The 26,797-nt window shown below is 42.2% G+C and overlaps 1 long non-coding RNA gene across 1 annotated transcript; it reads right to left on the bottom strand.

The window, feature by feature from the left end:
• Positions 1-358: 358 nt before the first annotated feature.
• Positions 359-26,213, bottom strand: LOC144688470 (uncharacterized). Its single transcript, XR_013578423.1, has 3 exons — positions 26,124-26,213; positions 24,733-24,830; positions 359-1,628 (listed from the first exon to the last, which is right to left on the bottom strand). It is a non-coding gene; the product is annotated as an uncharacterized LOC144688470 (long non-coding RNA).
• Positions 26,214-26,797: the final 584 nt, after the last annotated feature.

The raw sequence follows: 26,797 nt of genomic DNA on the forward strand, positions 1-26,797 counted from the left end.
CAGAACAGGTCACATGACCCCTATCATTTATAGACCCTGTCTTATTAAATTAGATTAAAGATATAGTCCTAAAACATAATACCCTTATAAACCTTATAATTGTAATGATACGAGGTGCTTTGTAAAGCATTGTTATGAATCTTGATGACTGAATGTTAGTGATGAAGTAAATATGCATGGAAGATTTGTAGGATACATAGTTTGGGATTTACTTTTGTATATGGATTTGTTCTAATACTTAAATTGGCTCTTGGATAATCCTAAATAAACTAATGCAAATATTTTGCCTTTAAAATAAATGCAGTAAAGTATTGATTGACAGACCATTTTATTCATACGAAATACAACAGGACATAAATTGATGTCTAACTCACAACTATATTATTTCACTACATCTGCACAAACAATAATATTATGAATGTAGTCTTAAAATGGAACAATAAGTTGGTTTCGAATCTACAGCATCACTGGGTTCAACTTAAAATACAGAACCTAAGTTCTGAATTACAGTATAATAACAAGTTGAATTCAACTTAGCGTAACAGTAACATTTAGTTTTGAGAATGATAGCATATCTTTGGCAAATTCAGTTCTTTAGAGTTTATTCAGCAATGTAACAGGTAGCAATTCTATTCTTTCTGTTGAAGCAATGGTGATGTTGGACTGTATATTGGTATAAGGAAAGGCAATGAAAAATCAGAAGGCAGAGCTATTAGCAAGTTCCGAACAACTGTTACTTTCATCTCCGTGAATCTGGCAAAGGGCACATAGACAATCCTTCATCTATTTCAGTAAGGAATGCAGAGCTGTACATATGGTGTGTAATAGGAACCCTGGTAACTTTATTGAGCGCACAGGAGTCATGATAAACTTAAACATGTTGATTGTAAAACTTTGCGCTTTGACAAAACACTTGAATGGAACTAAATTGTCTGTGTAGAATCTGCTACCAGCAGAACAAATAAAGTCAAGCACCTGACAGAGCTGGCTTCCAGTGAAGAAAAGAGAACCACCATAAGTAAAAACTGTGGGCGGAATTTAATAAGAGGCACAAGGGTCCCGACAGCGCAACCGAAGTGGGCGCCACTTCTACTTGTGTGTCAGGAGTCAGTGCCAATGCATTTAAAATTTAAATTTAAAAGGCCGATAGCGGGCATGTGAGACAAGTGTGATTATGCATGGGGACGGGCATTCATTGGTAGATCCTGCCATCAGGTGACAATTCAGCAGGTCCGGGTGGGCTATAGAAGAGCATCCTGGACAAATAGGGGAGGTCTGCATCAAGGTCACAACTTTCACGTCCACCTCCTTTCATTTAGTTCTCTGATTCATTTGTTGTTGCACCCCTTCATCACCCTCAGTCCCCCTGAAACTTCTCTCCATCACTACCCCTTATTAATCTATATATCAGTAACTTTTTCAAATTTGTCTATAATTAGAATTAATAGGAGAATATAGGAACGTACAACACTGGGAAAGACTATTAAGGCCCTTTAGACTAGTCTCAATGCCTAGGGAGTATTGTATTTCACAATACCTCCTGTACAGGCATTTCACCTGATACCTATCCAGCTTGCCATAGCTGTCCGTTGTATATGTTCATCACCAACTGCGTGAAGTAGTTCAATCTAAAGACAGAATGGAATTGAAAGAGTTAGTATTCTTATAAATGTACGAACATAAAATATAGAAGAACAGGTAAAACTAGTTGGTTCTTCTTGTTCCATCCTTGTATGATGCAACTTCTGCACAGCATTCACTCCCCACCCACACAGCATTGCAATCTCCTGGGAAAAGCAATAAAACGTTATGGCAATTTAAGGAGGTTCTTCTCTCACTCTCAAAACAAACTCCAGGAGATCACAGTGATTGGATGATACACCCCTTCATGGCCACGTAACTCTATGTAGTTATGTTAGCCCCTCTCAAGAACTCACGGAACTCACTTCTTAATGCTTGATTACTTTGAAAGGATAAGCTCGTACCAAGGCCGGAATGCTTGCAGCTGCAATGCTTGCAGTTATTGCAGTAAGGAGAGATGATATCTTGGAGGGGGCATCGAATGAAGCTTTGTGGGTAGAGTTTAGGAACAAAAAAGGGGCAGCCACGTTGCTAGGTGTTTATTATCGACCCCCAGGTAGTTAGCGGGAAATTGAGGAGCAAATATGTGCACAATTTGCGGAGGTGTGTAAAAACAATAACAATAGGGAAATTATATTAGGTGATTTCAACTTTCCCAACATTAATTGGGATAGACATAGTGTTAAGGGCTTGGATGGAGTGGATTTCTTGAAATGTGTACAGGAGAACTTTTTAGGTCAATATGCAGAGTGTCCAACAAGGGACGGCGCAGTGCTGGACTAATTCTGGGGAATGAAGCTGGACAGGTGGCTGAGGTGGTGGTGGGGGAGCATTTTAGTGATAGCGACCACAACCTGGTACAATTTAAGTATGTTATGGACAAAGAAATAGACAAGTTGCAAAAAAATGTTTTGGATTGGGGGAGAGTGAATTTTAGTAAAATAAGGCATGATCTGGCCAAGGTAGACTGGGAACAGTTACTTGTGGGGAAATCTACAGAGGAGCAGTGGGGGGCGTTCAAAAAAGAAATGGGGAGGGCACAGGTTCAATATGTTCCCTCTAGGGTGATAGGAAGGAGTAACAAGCCCAAAGAACCATGGATGACCAGAAATATTCAGGTTACGATGAGAAGGGAAAAAGAGGCTTTTAGCAAGTACAAGGGAAGCAAATCAGTGGAGACATTAGTGGAGTACGGAAAGTGCAGGGTTGATCTTAAGAAAGCAATTAGGAGAGCAAAGAAGGGATGTGAGAAAGCTCTGGCTGGTAAAAGTAGGGAAAATCCCAAGATATTCTATAAGTATATCAATGGGAAGAGGATAACTAGGGAAAGAGTAGGGCCCATAAGGGACCAAGGGGGCAATCTGTGGGTGGAGCCAGAGGACATCGGTAGAGTGTTGAATGAATACTTCACATCCGTCTTCATCCAAGAGAATGAGGACAAAGGTATCAAACTCGGGGAGAGAGATTGCGAGGTTCTGAAACAAATTGATATAGGGAGTGACAAGGTATTGGAGGTGTTGGCAGGCTTAAAAGTGGACAAATCTCCAGGTCTGGACGATTTGTGTCCCAGACTGCTGAGGGAGGCAAGGGAGGAGATCGCGTGGGCCCTGACCCAAATTTTTAGTTCCTCTCTGGCCATGGGGGAGGTGCCAGAGGACTGGAGAACGGCTAATGTGGTTCCACTATTTAAGAAGTGTTGTAGAGATAAGCCAGGGAACTACAGGCCAGTGAGTCTCACGTCAGTGCTAGGGAAACTATTGGAGGAAATTCTGAAGGAGAGAATCTATCTCCACTTGGAGAGGCAAGGTTTGATCAGGGGTAGTCAGCATAGCTTTGTCAGAGGGAGGTCATGCCTAACAAATTTGATTGAATTTTTTGAGGAGGTGACCAGGTGTGTAGATGAGGGTAGTGTAGTTGATGAAGTTTATATGGATTTCAGCAAAGCCTTTGACAAGGTCCCACATGGGAGACTTATAAAGAAGGCAAATGCACATGGGATACAGGGTAATTTGATAAGGTGGATTCAAAATTGGCTTAATTGTAGGAGACAGAGGGCAATGACAGAAGGATGCTTTAGTGACTGGAAGCCAGTGTCCACTGGTGTACCACAGGGATCTGTGCTCAGTCCCCTATTATTTGTCATTTATATAAACAACATAGATGACTATGTGGGGGGTAGAATTAGTAAGTTGTGGATGACACAAAGATTGGTCGGGTGGTTAACAGTGAGGTTAAGTGTCTTGGGCTACAGGAAGATATAGACGTGATGGTCAAATGGGCAGATAAGTGGCAGATGGAATTTAACCCTGAAAAGTATGAGGTGATACACTTTGGAAGGAATAATTTGACAAGGAAGTATTCAATGAACGGCATGACACTAGGAAGTTCTGAGGAACAAAGGGACCTTGGTGTGTGTGTCCATAGATCTCTGAAGGCAGAGGGGCATGTTAGTGGGGTGGTGAAAAAGGCATATGGGACACTTGCCTTTATCAATTGAGGCATAGATTACGAAAGTAGGGAGGTCATTTTGGAGTTGTATAGAACCTTGGTGAGGCCACAGCTGGAGTACAATGTGCAGTTCTGGTCGCCACATTATAGGAAGGATGTGATTGCACTGGAGGGGGTGCAGAGGAGATTCACCAGGATGTTGCCTGGGATGAAACATTTAAGTTATGAAAAGGGGTTGAATAGACTTGGGATGTATTCGTTGAAGCAGAGAATACTGAGGGGCGACCTGATCGAAGTGTACAGGATTATGAAGGGCATGGACAGGGTGGATAGGGAGCAGCTGTTCCCCTTAGTTGAAGTGTCAGTCACAAGGGGACACAAGTTCAAGGTGAGGGGCAGGAGGTTTAGCGGGGAGATGTGAGGAAAAACTTTTTTACCCAGAGGGTGGTGATGGTCTGAAATGCACTGCCTGGGAGGGTGTGGAGGCGGGTTGCCTCACATTCTTTAAAAAGTACTTGGATGAGCATTTGGCACGTCATAACATTCAAGGCTGTGGGCCCACTAGGATAAAATCCACTTGTGGGGATCAGGTAGCATAGTGGGTTAGATGGTTAGGCTGTGGTGTAGAATACTGTCAATGGCACAGGTTCAATCCCCATATTGGCTGTGATAGCTCATGGAGGCCTTGCCCCATGCTTGATGTGGAGTGGTGCCCTCAAACTATATAATCACTTGTCTTTCTCAAATAGTCAGATATGCCTATGGTCCCTCATGGGCTAATTACCTTACCAAAAATCGGTGTAAAATATATAGAGAGCACAGATTCTTAAAATGCCAAGAGGTGAACTTTTTTGCCAAGCCATCGAGTGAAGGGGCAGTTCTGAAGAGGTGTCTTGTCGTCATGTGCAGATCCCATCCCTAATCCCTAAACTGAGCATCAGTGAGCAGGTTATTGCAGTGTAAGTGCTGATTGATAGCATTGTGCTGGTCAATGGGATTAGGTAGGTAGGTCAGGTGTTTCTCACGTGTTGGTGCAGACTCGATGGGCCGAAGGGCCTCTCCTACACTGTGTGATTCTGTGAAATATTCAATAACTGCACTTGCTGGAAACTTATTCGAGTGGAATTACATAAAATTAGTAAAAAGGAATTACCTGAGTTTAGATAGTGAGGCCATTTTAACTGTAATCTAAACTAAAAGCTAATATGATGATCAAACTGTCCTTTTACGATTCTGGAGGATCAAGCCCTCTACCGATTGATTCACATACTCGACCATGCCAATGTCATAGGTGTGCTTGTCAGTGCATGGTTTCGCTGTTTCCATTGACTATGAAAGGCAGGCCGTGGGCCCAATACCCTGGCCCGCACTTACATTCTAATTAATCAGCAATGTTCAAAGTACCTCAAACTTCTGGCCCTGCTTAAGTGCGTTTCCTATGAATATTATAAACCATCCTTTTCACAGCAACAGAATAAAAGTGAGAAAATGTTGAAAGTGTTGAAATGTTCGAGTGTGAAATGGCCACTTTCTAAGCTAACAAAATAGCTGCATCAACTCCCGTCAAAGGCTTTAAACACTACAAGAACGACAGAAGTCCATTTTCAATGATGGATAGGCAGGATCTCTATCTCCAGTGCCTGTTTTTGGATCACAACCCAAGTAATTGCTAACTCTGCAAAAGGTTTTCATGTTATACCCAAAAGGACAGGACTCTGTAACTCAGACTTGCAATGGAATGGTTGTGACAGATCCAATAAATATTACACGAGTGCTTGAACCGATTATAAGGGAGGACAAAGATCTGCTTCGGGCTCCAAATCCAGATCAGTGTTTGCAGCTTCAACAAATCTATCACTGCCATTCTCAATGTTAGTCTCTTTGGCACCCAGCAATTCTGAAATGATCTACTACTTTTTACATTCTTTTGCTCATATTCCAATGTTGATCACTCCTGTGAGCAAGCAGTTACTCTAGACAATTCAAAGAATTCTTATTTACATCCAATAATTTATAAAATAGCATGTCCTGGATTGAACAGAAACCTTTGTTAGTGTATTTAGCTTACTGAATGTGTTTCAAGTTATCTTATGGTGCTGAGCTTTTGTTCCCCGGGTCTTGATCTCGCTGTCAGGGTGAAATGTTGGTCAGGAGCCCCCAAATCTTGGCCGCAGGACCCCGAGGGAGATTGTGGAGGAGGCAGCCACACATATATAGGGAGCCCTATCAAATTAAGGATGGCAGGCGGGCTCTGGAGACTGGAGGGCCAGTTGCAGGCTGCCTAGCTCTGGAGGATTGGCAGCCCAGCTGGGAGAGGTGGGTGCTGCTGATCTAGATGGGGGACCGAGATGATGGAGGTGCCTTCTGAATACTTTTGAATGTGTGAGGTTGAAGAGGCAGCCACAGCCGCCGCGGTATCATTATGGAGGGCTGCAGGGGTGGGTACCTGGCTCAGTGAGGACCTTCATGAGGCATCCCTGGTCCCTCTGGCCTGTCGCTGGGAGGTCGCCTGTTTCACGGACATCTTCTTGACTCGACAGGTAGCCAGTACACCGGCTGAAAAACCCAGGCAATTGAGAGAGTACCCTTAATTAGCCCTCAAGGGGCTTAATTGGCACAGCCAGTCGGGCAGCCAGATCCACCGTCACCCTGTCTCCTGCAGAATCTTGAGGAGGCAGGCACATCTATTGAAAAGCAGCAGAATAAACATTTTGTTGGACTGTGTCTGTGACTATAAACTATGGAACTGGTTTATTAAGGTAACAGATAAGTAGTAGCAATATACAAAAAGCACCATAATTTACAGATCATGTCTGCTCGTTCTCAGATGCAGAAACAAATAAACCTAAACAATTATTCATCAATGCTCCTGGCAATACAGAATCTGGGATAGCATCCCTTAGCATACCTTTTATGGGAGGTATTTTTCCAAAGAGCTCACCATTTTTCTCTGCAGGGTTTCAACTTCAACTTTCAATTAATACAGGTAGGGTTGGGGAACTGTTGAGCCTAGTGCCCTGGTTTGTTGGGCTAAAGGACCCGGGTTGCACGCTTGTTTCAGGGTGACCGAGTTGGTACCAAGACAGAGAAGATCAGTAGACCGCTCTTTGAACAAACACATTCTGTTTATTTACAAAGGAACTCAGCAGCTACACTTGTGCACTTGCAGCCCAAAGCTCTGTCTTTACTCTTCAGGCTCTAACTCAAGACTACTGACTACAGAGGTAGCCCGTGCTACTCTGCTATTAGGTATCAAGATCATGTGATCTTACATTACAACATTTTTGTCTTTAAGGTATATTACACATCAGATTACTAGAGGAACTCACGACCAAGGCAACTGGACACAAGACAGGTGGCTTCCATCTCAGTCCAGATGGCCTATCAAGCATCTCAATCTGAAGGTGGGTACAATTAGTTTGGAGAAGGATGGACTAACAGCATCTGCCATCCAAACAAATAAGTGTTACTAATTACGTCTGCACTACCATCCATTTAAGAAAAACATTGAGGGAATACCCAATTTTCACCATTGACCCAAAATAATTCTCAGCCTCAATTTAAAAATGGAAGTTTCTGTGACTCTGAAAATGAATGAATGAATGAATGAATGAATGAATGAATGAATGAATGGGACTAATCTAATCTACAAGAGCAGGTCAGGGGCTAAGAATCCTGTAGTGAGTAACTCACCTCCTGACTCCCCAAAACCTGTCCATCATCCACAAGGCACAAGTCAGGAGTGTGATGGAATACTCTCCACTTGCCTGGATGAGTGCAGCTCCAAAAACAGTCAGAAGCTTGACACCATCCAGGACAAAGCAGCCTGCTTGATTGGCACCCTATCCACAAACATTCACTCCCTCCATCACCGATGCACAGTAGCAGCAGTGTGTACCACCTACAAGATGCACTGCAGAAACTCACCAAGGCTCCTTAGGCAGCACCTTCCAAACCCATGACCACTACCATCTAGAAGGACAAGGACAGCAAAAACATGAGAACACCACCACCTGGAATTTCCCCTCCAAGCCACTCAGCATCCTGACTTGGAAATATATCGCAGTTCCTTCACTGTTGCTGGATCCTGGAACTCCCTCCCTAACAGCACTGTGGGTGTACCTACACCACAGGAACTGCAGCAGTTCAAGAAGGCAGCTCACCACCACCTTCTCAAGGGCAATTAGGGATGGGCAATAAATGCTGGTCCAGTCAGTGACGCCCATATTCCGTAAAATGATTTGAACGATTCTAAACTTTATTCATGTAGGTACTGAGGATTGGTGTTGTGCTAAGAGACCTGTAATGTAATGCACTTTTTAGGGGCAAAATTTTATGGCCCCCACATGGCGGGGATGGGGTCGCAAAATGCGACGAGCCATTCAAAATTCCTATGGCTTCAGCAGGACCGGAAAATCCCACCTTCGAGAGGGGCCATGAAATTCTGCCCTAGGTGTTTTTCATTCAAAATGGAAGTCTGACTACACAAAAACTGCTGGATATTCCAAATAAAACAAGTCATGCATCATTTCCTATTAACTAACTAAACAGTAGTTAATTACAATTACATGATAAATAGCTATTCATCTGTTTCAGTACTTATTTAGATCGTTTAGATTAGGATCTCGTTTAACTCACAAGATCTAAACAGAATTTGATCTTCTGGTACTTACCATAATTTATGAGATGAATGGTATCAAATTACACTTTATCACTCTCCAACCAAGTGGTACAGTTTGTTCAGCACATTTCAACCAAAGTGATCTAAATCAATATTTTGTGGTATTATCTTGGTGTCCTTTTATTCTGATATGCACCATTCTGTGTGGGTACTGAGCCATATAGACCTGAAAGTTTCACCCTGTTCTGTCTTGAATTAGTTAACCTCAGCCAAGTTATCAGATGGAGCAGAACAATTGGTCTCAGTACTGTTGGACTGGAAATTGTTGTTAAGTGTCCAATGTTGACATATGCGCGTGTGTGGACATCAAAAGAGGGTTCTGATATAATGGCCTCCAGTATCAAATATCCCCAATGACACTCACAGTATAAGCACATGCAGGGGGCCACAGGAGAAGCATTCACGTCACATCCCTGTCGGGCTTTGAGTCGGCTGCGAATCCTTCTCAACTGCTATACCCAACTTCCTACCACCCAGGTTTCCAGAACCTGCATGGAATAATGGCGAGGGAAGGTATAGCAACAGGACATTAATATGTGCAATGAGTACTTGAGTGTGGCATCTGTAAGCAGCCAGAACCCACTAAAGCATACCACATGAATTCTTAATGTTAATATCTATTTCAATAATGAATTTTTTGCATTAAAATGCATCAGGTGTCTCATACACACTGAAGTACTTTGACTCTTGGGCAGGGAACACAACAGCCAACCTGTACCACAAGTACATCACACAAGTAGAGGATGAATTATCATTAAACCTCTTTTTGAGGGGAAAACTGTCGGCCCAAACACGGGAAGCATGCTGTGGGATCTTTAACATCCACCTGAACAGATAGAAACAGCCTCCATCCTGAATTTCCATGGGGTTCTCCCAATCATCTGCTAGAGTAGAAACTCCAAAGAAATGGCATAAACAAACATTTTTTAAGCTTTACCTCATATCCCTGGGAATTACGTTGAACTCATACTGGAGAGCCCACGGCAATTTTAGACAATGAATTCAATGACTGTATCCCTAAACTGGGAATTTTGCTTGCCTAAAAAAAGATTTGTCTCCAGAGCACAGATCTATGTGTAGACATTTGATCCACAATATCATGGTCTCATCGCATGAATAATTAAAAAAAACTCTTAAGGCTGTTATGTGTGGACAGGAGGCACTGACTATGGTTTCCCCCATCTACCAGCTCAGTAAAAACATCTGAGGAATAGGAACACTGGCACCAGACTTAAATATGCATTCCACCAAATGAAGTGCCCTTTTATAAGCCAAATGACATATTACTGACCAAGATAAATCTTAATGGGAGCCGATTTGCAGCGAATAGCTAAAGCATAATAGCATCAGACAGCATAAAATGAAAAATGTTATTCAGCCCACAAATCAAGTATATTTTAATGAAAGCATTTTATATGAGTCAAGGCATATAAGATGAAAAGGATATCAAAGAAAAGATGGATAATAAAGAAGAATGCCTGAAACATGAAAGAAAATGTAGCAGTAATTGATTATAATGGGTGAAAGATTATAATTGGTACAGTGCAAGTGTGAAGGATTTGATAACACATATGGAGAAGAGCAACAGGGGCAAGATAAGAAAGTTGAAAAAATGAACTTTAAGAAATTGTTTCTGTCAAAGGAAGCAAGATCATCTAAAAATAAATCCAGCGTGAAAGAGCGGAAGAAGGAAAGTATAAACACAATGGGCAGGGTTTTCCTGCAGATTTCAGGACCCCATCATCAGCTTCAAAGGGGGCTTAGAGGTCCACACTGTGGCAGAATTAATGCTCCTCCCTCAAGGCTGTGAGTTTGGAGGCAGGGGGAATTTAATTGATTTGGAGGGTTTGGGGCGAGGTCCCCATCGCATTCGTGACTCTGCCCAATTAAGTTCTTCCCACCCAGACACTAATTGAGCCACTTAAGTGGGCAATTGATGCTCACTTAAGGGCTTTATCCAGCTGCTGCTATTCAACCTCGAAACCTGACAGAAGTGCAGCATTCCCCACCACCCAGGGCTTATTGGAATGTCCCAGTCAGCATCTGACAGTAGGCCTCAATAGGCCTTTAATTAGTTCAATTAACCACCCACCACTTGTAGGCGGGTAGTCCTGTCACACCAACAAACCCGCTTTCAGGAAAATGGAATGGAGCCGGGAAACCAGCATGCTGACTGGTGGTGTTACTTTTAGCACCGTCCAGCTCCATTCCTGGCCCCAGTGAGGCCTAAAAATATGACCCAATAGATCCCACAATATTACCCTCTATTCTCCTATAACCCCATCAGCCTCCAGCAAGTCCTGCAAGAGGGAGGAAGTGTATCAGTATGGTGCAATGCATTTGGGAGATGTGGTTGTTATGTTTGAATAGCAATAACAGCACTATGGACAAGATAAACTCATCCAACACTATTCAGCCTGTTCAATACAAGAGAATCATGTCAGGTCATTTGTCACACATCTAGACCTTGATTGGCTCAATGTTGCTCCTGTATTTAAGATGCAAACAGGGGGCTAAGAAAGAAGCAAAGCAAAATATTTTAATGTTACAGAATGGTTACAGCACAGAAGGAGGCCATTCAGCCCATCATGTCAGTGCTGGTTCTCTGAAGGGGCAATTTACCTAGTGTCACTCCCTAGCCTTCTCCCTGTAGCCCTACACATTCTTCCTTAGTTTCTTAAGCAAAGAAATAGAACTGGCTAAATTTGATATCTGTCCAGTTAAAGTAAAGTTCTAGTACAAATGTAAGGTAATATAACAGTGATAAAATGATTCATAATGTATAAGTAGCTTTAATACCTTTAAAATAGTGTGTTATATATGGGGAGAGGTAGTGGGATAACTTTTCCCCTTTTCTCGGCTCTTGGCAGACCACGACAGGATGTATTTTTGAGAAGGAGTGTTTTGACCCGTGCAGTGACGTTGAAGATCAGGCACAAGCATGTTTTCTTTTAAGTTTAAATCAAAAGAAAGGAGAAACGTTTATTTCCACAACATCCAAAATGTAAACGTAACAAACACCCACTCTCCAAACATGCAGACACACATACACACAAGAAAAGGTGATTTCCAGAGATGAAACACACACTTAGATTACTAACAGAGTAGTAAGAAACAAGTGACTTGTTTAACCAGTCTTTACGATGGAGATTGAAAACAGTGCAGGGTCCTCTACTGTTTCTTTGAGGGAAAATGGAGGTTAAAAGTTTCTGGCTTTCCCAGAAGCCCCACCCCCAATGGCGCCTAATATGATCTATGCCAAGCTATGCCCTCCAAACACCCCCTATGGTCGCTAATACCCCCTATGCCAAGCTATGGCACTCCACCCAATCTCATGACCCCTATGGCAAGCTATGACACTCAACCCCCTCCCCCATGGCACCTCATGCCCCTATGCCAAGCTGTGGCACTTCCATCCCCATTGATCCACATATACTGTATAAAACCAATTAACCCTAAAGTGACAGTATGATGTGTAAGAAAAAGCTCATTCGTTACTTTCTACTATGTTAAAAAACGTCATATCACTACAAGGTAATACAAGTGCCAATCATCCAGACCCTTTAAAGTATCAATCACAGAAACTGCAAACCCTTAAAACCACTTAACTTTGTGTAAATAGAGATTGTGAAATTAATAGCAGAGACCAGGGTACCAGAGCTCTCAATCAGGCAACGTTTTCTCTGGGGTGTAGCTGTTTCAACAAGAGTAATGAATGACTGGGCTCTCAGCCAAGCCTAATTATGTATGCAGTACCTTGGCATAGGGGGCACTCACTTTTTAAAAGTCATGCAGACTAGTTTCACAACTCCTTTAGGGGTCATGAACCATGACTCTTTAAAAGCATGGCCCGATTCCTTGAAAATTGCACAGGAGTAGGAGATGCCCGTCTCCGCAATGGAGCTGTCCAGGTTGGAAGTGCCAGGTACGAGCTTTTGATAGGATCCTGCCCGTATCCTTTAAAGGCATTTCCAAAAATCAAGCAGCTCAGGAATAGGATCAGGAACCCCGGAATCAGGACTGCCTGCCATTTTTAAAGGGCTCCCAAGTCATGCCAACTCAGTGAAAATTCAGCCCATTGGCTCTGTCTGTCCAGAAACCACAAAGGGAGCCATTTGACTCTCTGGAATCCATTTTGAAGGTTCAGTGTCCATTTTTTCATGTGGCTTCCTTTTTAAATGTAAACTGTTCATCTCCCAATTAGCTTTACAGGCAGGACATGGCTGTCACAGGTGTTTGTTTCAGCATCAGAGTGAACGGGAATGTTGAAGCTGCTCAGCTACAGTTCCCACTCCCAGTTTCACTTCGGTGAATTGTGCTGGAAATTGAGAATGTGTGGGCCTCAGATAAAGATACGATCTGAATCAGTTAAACTCCCCCCACCCTCCACCCGCCTTGTCAGAGAATTTGCCAACTCTTCCTTCCTGGGCTCACATATGAAGACCTCTGAAGCTGAAAGGTTGATTGCCTATTCAACAAGTATATGCTTCCTGGAGTTGAGAGGAGAAACTTTGGCATGGGGAAGGGTGGAGAGGGATGGCCCAGAAAGCTGGAATTTTTCTGGACTTTCCCATAAACCTATCGTGACTGGTAATGTCAATAAATCTGGGCACTAATTTAAAGATTAAGTAAACATATGTTCCAATTGATACTACATTGTTGAGAAGAATTGTGAAATCAATTCAGTGACACTGCTTTTATAGATGATTCATCAAACGCCAGAAGTGCCCAGGGAAGAGAAATAGTTTAAGCACAAGCCACCTGGTACATATGACATTAATAAGGGATATGTAATGCTGATGTAAAAAAAACCAAAAAGGTTACTAAAATGCTTATTGCATTCAGGTTACAGAATTATAAGGATGCACCCACTTTAGTTCTATTGCAGAAAGGTGGCTTTATTTTCTAATTATTCATGTGATGTGGCAATTGCTGGCAAGGCCAACATTTAGTGCCCATGCCATATTGTACTTCAGAAGGTGGCGCTCAGCTGTCTTCTTAAACTGTTGCAGTCCATGTTGTTCTTAATTATGAGTTCCAGAATTTTGACCCAGCAACAATTAAGCAATGGCAATATATATCCAAGTCATGATTGTGTGTAACTTGGAGGGGAACTTGCAGGTGGTAGTGCTCCCATGTGCCTGCTGCCCTTGTCCGTCTAGGTGGTAGAGGTTGCGGGTTTGTGAGGCTGCCAAAGAAGCCTGGACAAGTTGCTGCTGTGAATTTTGAAGATGGCACACACTGCTGCCTCAGTGTGCCAGTGGTGGGGAGTGAATGCTTAAGGTGCCAGTCAAGTGGGTTGCTTTGTCCTTGTTGGTGCTGAGTTTCTTGAGTGTTGGAGCCACACTCACCCTGACAAGTGGAGAGTATTCCATCAGTCTTAAGTTGTCCCTTGTAAATAGTAGAAAGGCTTTGGAGAGTTAGGAAGTTGCTCATTCGCCACAGACTATGTGCCCTCTGTAGACAAAGTATTTCTGTGGCTGGTCCAGTTAAGTGTCTGGTTAATTATAGGTCACCAGGATGTTGATGGCGGGGGATTTGGCAATGGTAATGCCATTGAAGTAATGCCATTGAATGTCAAGGGGAGGCGATTAAACTCTCTAATTGAAGAGGGTCATTGCCTGGCACTTATGTGCCATGAATGTTACTTGCCACTTATCAGCCCAAGCCTGAATGGTGTTCTGGTCTTGCTGCATGCAAGCAGAGACTGCTTTATTATCTAAGGAGTTGTGAATGCTACTGAACATTGGCAAACATCCCTACTTCTGATGGCAAGAACTTCATTAGTGAAGCAACTGAAGATGATTGGACCTAGGACACTGCCCTGAGGAACTCCAGCAGCAATATCTTCAGGTTGAGATAACTGATCTTCAACAACTACAACCATCTTCTTTTGTTCTATCTATGACTCCAGCTAGTGGAGAGCTATCGCTTGATTCCCATTGACTTCAAATTTTTAAGGGTTCTTTGATACCACACTTGATCAAATGCTGTCTTGATGTTGGAATTCAGCTTTTTTATCCATGTTTGCACCAAGGCAATAGTGAGGTCTGAGGCCGAGTGGCCCTGATGCAAACCAAACTGAGCATTGGTGAGCAGGTTATTGGTGAGTTTTTAATATTTATTGGCTATCCCTCACTAATGAGGATGATTGTCTTCCATGAGTCCAAAGATGGCCGATGAGGCTGATTCGGGATCTGCAGACGTAGGGTATTTGTTGTCATGTGGGATGTCTGGTCATGCGTTATCAGTTCAGGTCATGGTGTGTTCTTTTTGCCACTTTCTCTCTGAGTTGGTGAGTAAGTGCTGTTTGATAACACTGCCGCTGATCCCTTCCATCACTATGCTGATGATTGACAGGAGACTGATGGGAAGATAGTTGCTGCTTCTGGCAAGCTTTTCTATTTTCTCATTGAACCAAAATTGGTCCCTAGCTTGATGGTAAGAGTGAGGGATATGCTGGGCCATGAGATTACAGAATGTGGCGGAATACAATTATGCTGCTGCTGATGACCCACAGTGCCCCATGGATACCTAGGTTTGAGCTGCTAGATCTGTTCTGAGTCTATCCCATTTTGCACCATATGTGTGCTACACAACATGATGGAAGGTCTCCTCAATGTGAAGACTAGGAAAGAGTCAAGTCTGAGAAAAGTTCTATGTGAATGGCTTCCTCAACATTTCAAAAAATCCTACATCTCAGCGTTTTCCCTTTGTTTTAGGCCTTTCACTGACAGAAACCTAAATTGAGTTTGGAACCAAATGCCTTGTCAACCTCATTAACTCAGCTTTTTGTTTTTATCATTAACTCAGATGTTTGAATAACTTTCACATCAGATATTAACATAGAACACTGCAATACAAAGTAACAGAGTGACCTTAATATGCCAATGGCTTTCTCTCAATTTGCAGTCGCCTATGTTCTAAAATATTTGCCATACCAAAAGCAGCAGCAGTGACTCATCAACAAATGGATTAAACCATCTCCCAGTCAGAAATGTCAGTGTGTGCAGTGCAGTTTCACTGAAGGCAGAGGCACTGTTGGCCATGTATCAGCAGTTTGACCTACAAATCTGATTGTGCCACACCTATTTTTCAGGCATAAAACCAGTAAAACTTGAAAATGACTGGAACAGGTCTGAACTGGTCTCATGCCTTACAATGGAACTCCAGTTCAGACCAATATCAGTCATGTCCAAGTTTCACAATTTTTCCCTTCTGGGAGTCCAATATGGCAGATGACATGAGAGTTGGACCTGGTTACTAGTGAGTGCCGTTCCATATAATAAAGTTACCCCTAATTCAGGATTAATCAACAATCTTACTTGAGAGATCACAGAATGACTGAAGTGGGAAATTGATGTCTGCTGAATATTATTATGTATTATGCATTTTACACTGCATCTAACTATGCAATCTATGATCTGAGCATGTATTATTGGTTAATTTAATGAAAATATGTTCCTGTCCCCAGCACACTAATATCCCTTAATAATTTTAAATATTTTATCTGAAAATACATTAGATATTATAGCTATTAGTATGATGTGACAAATTTCTCTCCCTGTGAGGTTCACCATAACCAGTCAAGCTCGCTTGTGAAGATATTTATCATACAATGCTGCTGGCCATGACTTATCCTCTACATCTGTGTTCTACATTCTCCAATGACAATGCTGTGTGTGATGACATTTATACTTCCAGTTTAAATTTCCACTTGCAGCTGTTATTGCCTATAGCATATTGAACACTTACTCGGAGGAGTTTTGATGTTTAGTGAAATTGAAAGGTTTATGGTTATTTTTGCTGACATCCATAGAGTACATTTAGACAAAAATTCATTGTTTGCAGGTATGCCAAAGCACGTGTCTGCAGATTCTACTTGGATAGGGTGTCAAATACCTGCAACATTCCACCTAGACATGAAAGGTTACATCAGAACCTTAAAATTGCTGGGTAACCTAGACACTTGACAATAGACTGACTGCTCTTCTTATGTGTGCCTTATACTTTGGTTAGCACCCACATGCATTGGGCACATCAAGAGGAATAAATTCAGTAACAGTTGGGTTTAAGCGGCTGGTGTACTGAAGAAAGAATTTCACTTGCTACTCCAAAGGAGCAGCTCAGAATTGCTTTAGAGGGTGAATTGTTTGCTTGTGCACTGCCCAGTGTCCCAACAGAGGCTCAATAAGTAGAACAGATAACCTGCAATTATTGACTGGGCCAGTTTGTATCACTGTGGTAATCCATGTGCAGTTTCACTTAAATGTCAGCCCAAATTTTAGTCTCAGCTCACTTGCACTCTCACCTCTGAGTCAGAAGGTTTTAGCTTTTCAAGTCACACTCCAGAGACTTGGGGCAGGATTTTCCTCCCGTCGGAGGGGGGAGCAGTGGGAGGGTTGTGCGGGAGCGGGCGCGAGTGGGCGGGTTCCCGATTGGTTCCCAGTCAGGGGTGTGCCGCCATTTTACGTGGGCGGGCCAATTAAGGCCCGCCCAGCGTGACGTGCACCAGGAACCACGTGCTCCCTGTGCGGGCGGGGAGGGTCGGGGTGTGGTGATTCCCTGAGCTGGGAGTGCAGCGCACAGATCTCCCTGAGACAAGGTGCTGCCTCAGGGAGATCGGCTCAGGTTTCAAACATTGAATAAAGATGAGAAAAAAAAATTATTGACATGTCCCCTCATGTGACACTGTCATATGAGCTGGAACATGTCCATTACTTTTATTTAAAAATTTCTGGGACATTTTAAATCCCTTATGAAACCCCATCCCTCCCGCGGATGAGGTTTTGTGTTTTTTTCGGAAGCCTGCCTGGGCTCTCGGCCTACCTGCCAACCTTAAGGTTGGACGGGCAGGTCCGTTGATTACTTCAATTACTTCTTTAAGGGTCTTAAGTGGCCGTTGACAGGTCAGCCCTGGGCTCCCCGCCCGCCGACCTGAAAATGTAAATGACGCAGGGTGACATCGGGACGCACGCCCGACGTCGCCCCCCCCGTCATTTAATGCAACGGTGAGCGGGCCCCGCCCCCACTCGCCGACCTAAAAGTTCGCCCCTTGTGCACAAAACCTAGGCTGACACTCTAGTGCAGTATTGAGGGAGTTCTGCAATGTCAGAGGCACTTGGAAGTAATGTTAAGGTGTGCTTAGAGGATCTATGGCACTATTTTGAAAAAAAAAAGCAGGGGAGTCCTTCCTGGTGTCCTGGCTAACACTTATCCCTCAATTAACATCAATAAAAAACAGATTATCTGGTCATTATCACAATGCTTTCTGTGAGACACACTATGTAGAAGTTGACTGGAACATTTCCTACCGTACAATAGTAACTAGAATTCAAAAGTATTGACAGTTTAGCAATTTGGAACATCTTGAAGTTGTAAAAAGAGTTATATAAATGCATGTTTTTTTAATAATTGCAATTAGTCAAATTATCCTTTATTCACTTTATCCCAAAGAAAGAAGCAGTACATTTTTTTGAAGTAACAGCAGAGCATGGTTCATTGCCTGACTTGTTCGATAACACTAACCGAGTGGCTGTGAGCATTTTTGGAACCAATTGTCGTAAAAGGTTGAACATTGATAAATCTCCTAATTTGAAAAAAAGCTCGTGTCAGATGATTATTACAGATTTCTGTAATATATGCAATGTTTAGCTTAATGACCAGCAAAGTGTTGCTGCAAAGTGTTTTAATGCTACAGGCTCTGAAACATAACAACAAATCTCCAATCGGCAATCTCCTAGATTCTGCACTTTACTTCTCAGCCATACAATCGTCAACTCAGTAAAAGAAAGTAAAAGTATAGGGCAAGCCCAATGCTCCTATGCTGCAAGTGAAGAACCCTCACTTGAGGGGCTTGCATGTCAGAGATAAGGCTACAATACAACTGAGCCAAGTCTCTGATCATGTTCCCTTTGAGTAAAGCTGCCTGCTGAGAGTGTGGGATCACTAAATTTACCCTATTAGCAGATAATACATAGAGTAATAAATCCCTTGGAGTGAGTTAAAATGTTACACTCCAATCTCTGTATGGTGTTACCTACACCTCCTGAATTGAATTATAACTTTGTAACTCATTTCCATATGCCTATTATTTTGCATTTATCAACCCTGCCATTCGTAATACCTAGTCAGTTATTGATTATTGAAATTATCAATCAGTTTCTCTGAAATCAAACATTATTTTAAATAACTTAAATAGCACTGATAAGTAGGAGCCATATACATAATTGGATAAGTTGACAATTTAATTATCAATCTCCAAAGCTGCAGAATTGACAGCACAAGAAATCCTTGGTCATTCATTACAGTACTGATATTAATGCATCAGCTCATACTGCCAGCAAGCTACTTAATCCATAAAACATCCAACAAGGCAGCACTGTTTTAGGACACAATCAGCTGATGCTTTGGTATTGTATATGTTCCCAATAATACGTGCATATGAGATGCATTTAAATGGATTGTTTCAAATATCTGCAAGAACTTCTGCTAAGACCAGTAAGCACTGATGCTAGTCTGATAATAAAAATACTGATAGTATAACCATGAATCCTCTTGTAACACTGACATATTTTATAGCACAAGTGAGCTTTTGAAATCTCAGCGGTTCCTTCTTCAGATGATGAAGTGCCTCAAGTGCTCATTTATGACTAATATGGGGAGACCAATAACTCCATAATAATAAAAAAGAACTCATTGCACAAAAAACATACTACCACAGAAATAGTTTGTTCCTGCTGCTTCATTTCCAATTTTGCCTCAACATTATTAGATTCTCTTTTAATAAATGAAAGCTTTATCAGTTATAGTTCTGACCGCCACTTGAATATCTTGTCCAAGAAAGGTTTGTAATTGGGAAAAGTACAATAAGTGTTTTCATCCAATTTTTCATTTGCAATAGGTATTTAAAAGGAGCAATCACAACCTGGTTCACACCTCATTAAATATCAACAAATAGATTAATAAATGTAAGTATTTAATTTGACTGGTTAGCAAGTGGCCATATAACCTGCACTTAATTTTTTTATCATTTTGTTTTTATTTCAGAAACATTGATCTTTAGGTTATATACTAAAAACAACAACATATATTTATGTAGTGCCCTCAAAGAAATGAAACGTCTCAAGGTGCTGAACAACTAAAATAAATTATCCATTTTGCCCTACTATGGAATATATTACAGCCTGATTAGGAATTAAAAGAACCCAAGTAATAATTTCTACCCAATCTAATTGTATTCTTTATTTCCTACTATACCTGGTTTGCTTTCAGCAACATTGGAAGTTTTGTATAGTGGATAGAGATTGCTATAGTCTGGACATCAACTCAATGTCTCATTTATTGTCTTATTCCTAATTTTTTCACTGCCTGTTTCTCCCAAAGGCATTACTGGGGCACAATTTTATGGAACCAGTAATTCTCCCGTACCTTGCCCACGTGATCATTCTTTATGCCTGAGCGTAGGCATTGAGGCCCAGATATGTTGAGCCCAGATTTTCGCTCCTGAGGCAGTAGTGTGAGTTGGGAGATCCCCAGGCTCGCCACACCCACCTCGGAAGAACCCCCACCCAAATGGCACCATCTTCGTTCTGAGGGGGTGGATATAGAAGGGGGGCAGGCCAGCCATTCCCCGGCTGAAGATTGGAGGCAGCCACAGGGGCTGCCAAGTGCTGAGATGGGCTATTTGAAAAGGGCCACCTTTTCTGTGAGACTTCGCCCCTGTTGTTTCATTACATTTTAGGCCATCTGGCTCTCACCCCTCATAGCTTATCAACCCCATCTACTCCTCGTGACATCTTCATGTCCCTGTCCACTCCATGGCCCTTTATAGGCCCCATGCCAACTTAATAGCAACTCATGGCAACCTATATCCCCTTAACCCATCACCCTTTGCCCTTACATCCTCCATGCCAACTCACCCACTATCTTACCATGGGCAGGAGACATTTTGTGATAAAATAAAATAAAGGTCTAAATATCTATTACAGTCTTTACTATAGGTAAAAAAAATGCTCCCATTCATGAATGACCACTAAAACATTTAAGTCCCTTCAAGTATTTAATTGCTTATAAAAACAAACAAACAAACATGAACCCACATCAAAGACAGCTAACCCTTTAATTGCCTCTTTGAGCTGTCAATCAAACTGCAAACTGAGGTTGCCCTACTGAGATAATTGTAGGCTGTAGGTTGGAAAGCAGCCAAGCATTAATAATGACATAATGATAGCCCTTGGGGTAATGTCAACAAACAGCTATATTATACCTGCTGGAACAATTTTTTTTTCAAGTCTCACTGACACAGGCAGCATAGTTTTAAAATTTTTAAAGGGCTGGGGACTTAAATAATTTCACAGCTTCAGTTTTTTTCCCTCACTGATACAGGCAGGTTGTTTTTTCATTTTTAAATGGCTGGATATTTAAATAACTTCACAGCTTGACATTTTTACAAACCTTATACACCATTCCCAGACTGGCTGGCCCTGCATCCCTTATGCCTGCGCCTCTCCTCCCTCAGGTCATTATTTTAGAAGCTGCACTGGGGCACCTGGCTTCCTCTCCCTTCTGCCCCTCTCTTCCTCTTCAGAGGCAGCACCACCAGTGGAGATCACAATCCCCATTACCAGGGTGACAGAAGGCTGTCTGATACCTGGAAGGATCCACATGGTCAAAATCCTCCAGGGCCTTGGAGGCACCAATGAGCCCTGAAATGAAGCCTAGAAATGCTTAGAATCAAGCTCATAATGCAGATGAGGCTGTCAAATTCGAATAAGCAACCAACAGCAAACTATCTCCGATGGCAGTATATTCCTGTTGGCGAGCAGGCCGACACGTAAAATGACGCGCAGTGACTTCGGGCGGAACTCCCGACGTCACCGCGCCCCATTTAAATTTTCAGGTAGGCGGGGGCGCAACAAAATCAGCTGCCCACCCACGGACCTGTCAATGGCCAATTGAGGCTATTGACAGAGTCAATTAAGTAATTAAAGGACCTGCCCGTCCAGCCTTAAGGTTGGCGGGTCGGCCAAGAGCCCCGGCGTGAATTAGAAAAATCAAGAAACCTCAACCACGAGCGGGATGAGGTTTCATGTAGGTTTTAAAAAATTTTAATAAAGTTCTTGTAAAACTTATGGACATGTCCCGACTCATGTGACAGTGTCACATGAGGGGACATGTTAGGAAAATATTATTTTTTTATTTTGAGCTTTTTTACATTTACAGCTGCACTTAGCCTCAGGGAGATGAGTGCGCTCTTTCGTGTGCATGCGTGAAAGAGTGCACTCACGATTTTGGGATTCCCCCCGCCTGCACAGGAAGCGCAAAGCGCTTCCATGTGGACATCACGCCGGGCAGGCCTTAATTGGCCCACCCACGTAAAATGGCGCCACGCCCCCGATTGGGGGCACTGATCAGAAGCGCGCCTGTGCACACCCGTCCTTCAAATTCGCCCCCGACGGGGGGAAAATTCAGCCCCTATACTCCTCACTACTCACACTGGCAAAGCTGCTGACCCTTTTTATCCTGCCCTTGGATGAGGTTTTGCAAAATGTGGGCTGCCAGCCTGCCCGTTTTGCCCATGTGACAAGGACAATGTTAAATCAGGTTCAATTGGGTTTTCAATGGCCTTAAGTGGCCTTTTTAATTGATGGCGGGCGCGGCTCTGACACTCGTGCGCGCCCACTGACCTGAAGATTACGCACATGCAGGGTGACGTCAGAACACTCAGTCGACATCTTCTCACACTATTTTACGCCCAATCAGGATGGGTGTGCCCGTGAGGTGTAAAGGTCTGCAGAGTTCAATGACTCTGCAAAAATTCAGGCCTGAGCGTCAACAGAGAAGGGTCATAATTGAGCCCGACTCTATCCTCACTTGATATTCACCTGTATTTTCCACCAGAGGGTTGCTGGAAAGAATTTAGGATTGTGAACCCTGGTTGATTTCCATCTCCTTCCCGCACCCCCATCTTAGGCTGAGGATACTAAGACTAATTGTAGCTGTGTTCGTGCCAACCTTCAGTGCCCAACTAAGCTATACAGACCTGGGACTTTCACTGACACACCAGATGGTACATATAACCATTGAACTTTAGGTACACGTATAGTGCCATCAGTTTTTTTTCTCATAAATTTTAAGTTCCTAAGATGTTTCTTTGCTGTGTAATGATCCCATTAGTACCTGGTACTCTCTGGTACTTTTGCCCAGATCTTCAGATCTGAGCCTTGATGGTGAATTTCAGCAGGCCATTCAGTCATGGGAGGAAGGAAGTGGGAATAATGCTTGGGAACCTAGACCAGTCTCATCTTCTCTCCCTATGTACACTAAGAAGCCAATTATAGAACCTCTGTTATCTCGTCAGTTGAGATTAATCTATTCAGCACTGCTCAGAAATTAAATTTAGTCCGTATGGTTCAACAACTCACTGATAAGCTCACTGGGACACTGGGGAGCAATGTTTCATTTAAAATGTGTGTTGTTCTAGAGAGGATGCCAGATTCAATTCTTGGGGAAGAATTTTTGAAAACTCTACTCAGCACAATGTGGGTAATTTGGGCTTTGGGTGACAGTATAAGATGGGTGACATCCATTAGGCAGCTGTTATATACTCTCCCAATTTTCATATCGAGATGTATAATGGCTGCTGATGTGATATTGCCACACTATCCACGCCATCATCCAAGGAGAAAATGAGCCCGCTAACTCAAAAATCTAGCCCTCTTGGCTGTGGGATTATCACATCAGTTTTAACACAATGGAAATGTAGTTTCAGTGTGATATTAGAGTCCACATTGCAGCTGTACTGCTTATCCCTAGACAATAAAGGATGCCAGTGTGGTGACATGGTATGACATCATTGCATTACCATCGGCCTGACCTTACATCTTATCTCAGTGGCACCTGAAGTCTCTCGTACTGGTGTCACGGAGGGTACAAGTATTAATGGACTTAATGTAACTGTTTATTGCTATAAAATCAATTCTGTGTTATCAATTTCAGATTTACCACAAAGTTCAGGACATAAATTAAGTTGAATGAATGACAGACACTGTTGTCTTTCTTTCAAGGTCCTTCATAATGTACTTTCTTGAGTTTCAGCTACATTCTCAAGGAAACAAATAAGCATACTGAGACCTTACTTTTGGTTGAATCAGTTAGGTGTAGTTAAAGGGGGGAAAGACAGAAAATTAGTGAAACCTGTATTATTAAATGAATTCAAACTAAAATTATGATAGGCCATGGCAAGAATGAAAATGGATCTTTTAACAATCCCTCAGTGCCTATTTACAGAAATAAATTATAACAATATTTATAATCTCCTTTCTGCCTTTTCTCCACCAATTTATTTTTCTTCGATTTTAATTTCCTCGTGCCTTCATTCAGTAAAGACACTATTCAATGAATAGCTGCAAGTGAATCAATATCCCAAATAAAACAAGCCTTTTAATGCCATTAAAGTATCATTCCCACTCCGCCCTGCACAATCGTGATACTGAAATAAATGTTGATGTTCATACACATTGTATATTAATGTTTTAGGCGGACAAATTATGCATACAATTTTCCTTTGTTTCCCTCTCCGGGAAAAGATACAAGATTTAATATGAAAACTGAATTGAAGAAAAATCTATGGAAAGAATCTCAGAAACAAAATACACTGCTGCTTATGAATGTTTACTGTCTAATGAACAGGGAAAACATACAGAAATAAACATTTCTCCTTCACTGTGTGATATCAATTCTCCTGTGAAAAAGGTAATGAATTATCCATATAAATGATGGATGGAAAAAAATTAGTGGCCATGTTTTCACAGTCATGGGACACAGCAAATTTTAATGGAACTATCTAAGAGCATATTCCAGCAGTTCAATTTTTGTTCTTTGCACTCTCTTAAGGGTTAAAATTGTAATTTATTACACAGAGGATAAATAATATCTGACATATTCCCGGCCTTACTATAAATCTTGCTTTGTATTTCTAAACTACAGGCACTCCAGCAATAAGGCATTAAAATTATTACCTGCGTTTTACCTTCTTGCCACCTTAACCTGGAATCATTAGGGGATAATATATAGATCATTCCATCCAAGTCAGTAAGATTTCTCTGCAGTGCATATCCTTGAGAAAGGGAAAGGTAGGAAATTAATAAGATCTTTCATCACTAATAGTCTAATGCACCTCAATTGTCTTAAATGTATGATTTATCTCACCAGTAGCTGTGTGCAATGCCAACCAAACTAGCTGCATTGTTTGTGCTAAATATATTCCTGCAGTACACCATGGTTTCAAAATATCCATAGGTTTTTCCAGCTGGCCCACCTTTCTCAGCGATGCTGCATACAGTTGTGCGGAAATTACAGCATGTACAGATAGGTGGTTGTGTGTATGTGTGGTTTTCGGACATGGGTCTATATTTATTTCTGATGTATAAAGATTGACATAAATGGTAAGGAAAATGCGAAGGAATGCATTGAAAGCAGCTCAAGCAGCTACACTTTCCAGTTTTCAAGAAAAGAGCAAAATCCATAGCTAACAGATAAAATATAATCTACAGTTTGCGATACTGTGTCTGTTGTATGGTGCAGTTGTGTCTGGTGTAAGATCGGTCACAAGAACAAGAAGCCTGGGACCAATAATGAAGATCAGAAATCTTCCTGCTTCTGTAACATGTTATAAATATATTGTATAGATTATGGCTCACGGGGGAAAGGTGAAACTTGGTTAGTTTTACAGCTGTGCGCTTACATTTTAAACCCTGCTCGCATGCTTTTTTTATAGTACTGAACAGCTGGTTGCTGCAAACAAATAAATCAACGTTCTCATTACCCCCAACTCTGTATAAAGAATCCGTCATTAAACACCACATTCCCTCTGGTCTTATTCGTGGGCAGTTATCTTTGGAACTGAATTCCTGGTTCTGGAGTCTGGAGACCCTCTCTTGGTCAGTTATCACTGGTGACCTAAACTGCTATCTCTTGAGATTTGCACTATTCAGCTCCGATAGGAAGTCCTACAGTAGATTAGTGCTCACCAGAGCAGTTCAGGAGGACCCAAGGGGAGCTTTCACAGCATGCTATCTAAACTGATCTTCCTGCCACTGTAGGGAAATCGACCACATGGATAACAAGTGCTTTCCTAATGATATTGAAAAACATCTTTACAAACTAATGAAAGGAGCCCAATTCACAGAGGGGTGGCCATCCCCAGTTGGTTTGTATCTTTAATATAATCATTCCCAAGTATTTTGCATTTAATCGCAGGAGCAGATGAAGGGAGAGAGAAGCAGATGAAAATCGATACCCTTTCAAGTTCCGCCGTTTCAAGACATTTCCATTGTTTTCTTCGGCAAAAAAAAAGTTCAACAGATACAGCACAGTTTCTGTCAAGATCTATTATTATATCGATGCTTACCATACATAGTAGGGACCTACAGAATCACCAGGACACGTTAGTGGTAAGATGAGATACCTCTTTATTTGGCCTGGCTAAAAATAGCAGTCAAATGGCAGAGTCAGGACACTGCAGGACAAGTAGTCAATGGGCTGAGCGAGCGATTGAACTCCAAATACTCCCGGCTCGGCAATCTGCAGCTGACAGGCTATTTTTTGCCATGGTTGACTAAATATGGTCAGGGAGGCAGCAACACTGAAGAGACTGGTTGTCGGTAGTGCATGTTTCAGATGCTTAGCTGGGTATATAAGTACTAGAAATGTGGTCCCACTTTCTGATTAGAAAGTATTCTCAGCAGCCCCCTCCTGCGTGCGTGAGTCCTGACCTCTACTGACCTCTGGAAGGGAGAAGGTAGCTTCTCGCAGTTCTGTTCAGCACAGCTCATATGTATCAAGGTGTGCTGTGCTGCAGCATCCATTCAAGTGAAGGTTGCCTCTCCTAAACTCCTGGTTTTGTCCTTCAGCGTGGTCTGCCTCTCTTCTCTCTGTCTCTGTCTCTCTCGATTGCTCTCTCTCTCTCCCTCTCTCTGTGCCTTTCAGCTACTGCTTGTCGCTTGTTTGCTATACCTTCTAACACCCATCAATGTGGCAAGCCTGTGCTGCAGCAGGATAGAAGGAGTTGGGGCTGCTAAATTC

The sequence above is a fragment of the Cetorhinus maximus genome, chromosome 13 (assembly GCF_964194155.1).
Source record: "Cetorhinus maximus chromosome 13, sCetMax3.hap1.1, whole genome shotgun sequence".
In the NCBI taxonomy this organism is placed as follows: domain Eukaryota; kingdom Metazoa; phylum Chordata; class Chondrichthyes; order Lamniformes; family Cetorhinidae; genus Cetorhinus; species Cetorhinus maximus.